Genomic DNA, 2,376 nt, shown 5'->3' on the forward strand with positions numbered 1-2,376 from the left:
AGAGAGAGAGGGAGAGAGAGAGAGAGAGAGAGAGAGAGAGAGAGAGAGAGAGAGAGAGAGAGAGACGTGTACTCCTCGTGACCAGCGGAACGTGTCATGCGATTTAGAAGGCCGTGCCTCATGTTTACTAACAGGGTCGCCAGGGAGCGCTGGCTGCCTCCGGGCGGGATGTGTGTCACCAAACAAATGAAGAGCGCTCGCCCTCCGAGGACAACACGCCAAGGAGGGGTCCAAGGCTGCTCGCCCCTCCCCAACCCCGTCCGTGTATGCGCACGGTGGTGGACGAGGAAGCGCGAGAACGTACTACACCTGCCAAGATGCAGACGAGACTGGGCAATCTCTACCCGAGCATAAAAATAAGTGAGTGATTTTATTGTCTGTGTGTTATCTGTACGACGCTTTCATCTCATAGTTTCGCACGCTGAGGTGAGAAATTGCATAAATTCCCTTGCACAAACCCCTGGAAAAACAAAGGAGCTAAGTTGTGCCTTTCCAGAGGTTGCTAAAGAATTCCTCAGTTCCGTGCCTCTAGATGCCTCTAGAGGCACTCAAGACACCTAAATTTGCTAAAAACTAGTGCTTTTGACAGATGTGCGTCTCCATAGTAGTAAAAGTCCCTTTCTAAACGAACCAAACCTCCAGTGCCTTTTGAAGGTAGGACTTATTTTGGTCCTTCCATAGTATGGAAATTTTCGGTCTAAAACGTCAGTGCAAATTGAATTTGAAATAAATGTTTGATGTGTGGTGTCGTCGAGGGTTGTTCCTCCCTTGCCATTAGTAGTGCTTCTCGCTTTGACCTTGGCGCCCGTCTCCCGGCGCTCGACTTTGATGACCTCCCCGAAGGGGTTGCCCCGAGGAGGCCCCCCGCAAACACCTGCAAGGCTCCGTGGCCGGCCGGCCGCGGTTGACCAAGGCCATCAGGCATTCCGTCAGAGTGGCGCGTATTGACACGGGCAAGTCAAACTTGCAGCGGACGGGCACGACCTCCTCGGGGGCTGGAATATTTAACTGCAACGCGGAGCAGCACGTCGCTTCAAGCGCAAGTGTGCGAGAGCACACTTGTAGGTATTTGATTGGACATTCGTACACTTTAGTAAAGTTGTGAATTTTCCTTTGGAATACACACGCTTGTCCCTCCATGTGTATGGTTGGCGTTTGCATACATCTGCAAGTGTGCGACATTCACATACTTTGGTTTCCGGTGCACATGTGGATTAGTAGACAGACACCACTCGAATTTTATTTTACGTTGCGTTCAGAACCCTACGGTTGTTTTTTAGGCAATCGTCTGCTTTGCTGTCTGTGGTGTTCCACCCTAAGTTTGGGAAAAAAGAAAGCTGACGCCGTTTTTTCGTTTTTCAGGTGAGCGATCACTGTTTTTATCGGAAGGGGGCGCAACCTGAAGCCGAAACACTTTAGGGCATGTGCAGGTAAGTTCGTGGTTACATGTCAAAGTCCTGCTGGCCCCAGCGTTGCCTAGAGTTGGTGTATAATGGCGTCACAAAATGCATCATTTTACTGTGGTATTCATCATTTTATCATGCCACCCCTGATACAAATTTTCTACTCCCTGCCGTCCCTTTTTGGGACCGCATCGCGGCGGAAGCTGACGGACGACGGTCTTCCCTCTTTCCTCCGAAAATGTAAATAAATCACATGGGCAGAAATATGTTTGGAGAGAAAGGCAAAACGGGAAAAAAGAAAAATAACGCGACGCACAAACAAATGTTGCAAACAAGGTTACGGGGCGGGGCGAGCCTCCGGGGTGGAGAGGGGCCCCTCTTCCCAACGACGTTGTCCCGCCACGAGCTGCGCTCGGCCCTCGCGGAGGCCCTCGCTGGCCGCGGCCGCCAGTACCAGGGCCCTGCGAGGAGGAAATGCGATGGGGCATCGGCCAAAAGGAAGACACTGTCTGCGCACCGGGAAAACAAAGGTGCTAGCCTTTGTTGTAATTTCCGAACAGCCTCGTTATAGGAATATGTTGTGCTTTATAAAAAACCCTCGGTGGAGTCTCGTGCGTTTAAAAGCCAGCAGTCACAATTTTTACTGTAGAATCATGCTTAGAGACGAGTTGGTGCCTCTTACGGGTCTCCGTCAAAAATCTTTGATAACCTGAATCCATTTCAGACCTAGAGAGCTTAGTCCTCTGGGAAGTACCAAAGGTAAGTAAATCTTCGCGAAATCCCCCCAAATTTTGAAAAGTACCTTGGAATCATCGCAATGTGTCGAACAGCAGTGTACGCTCAAATCGCACACGATTTGGGGTGGTGCAACTGTTATAGTCGCATAGCTGATAAGGGTACATGTCAGAAAACTATACACATCTCTGTCCTGAGGGTATTTGGTGCTACTTACAGCATCAATCGATGCAAAACT

This window comes from Frankliniella occidentalis, unplaced genomic scaffold (assembly GCF_000697945.3).
Source record: "Frankliniella occidentalis isolate FOCC.00 unplaced genomic scaffold, Focc_3.1 Scaffold56, whole genome shotgun sequence".
In the NCBI taxonomy this organism is placed as follows: domain Eukaryota; kingdom Metazoa; phylum Arthropoda; class Insecta; order Thysanoptera; family Thripidae; genus Frankliniella; species Frankliniella occidentalis.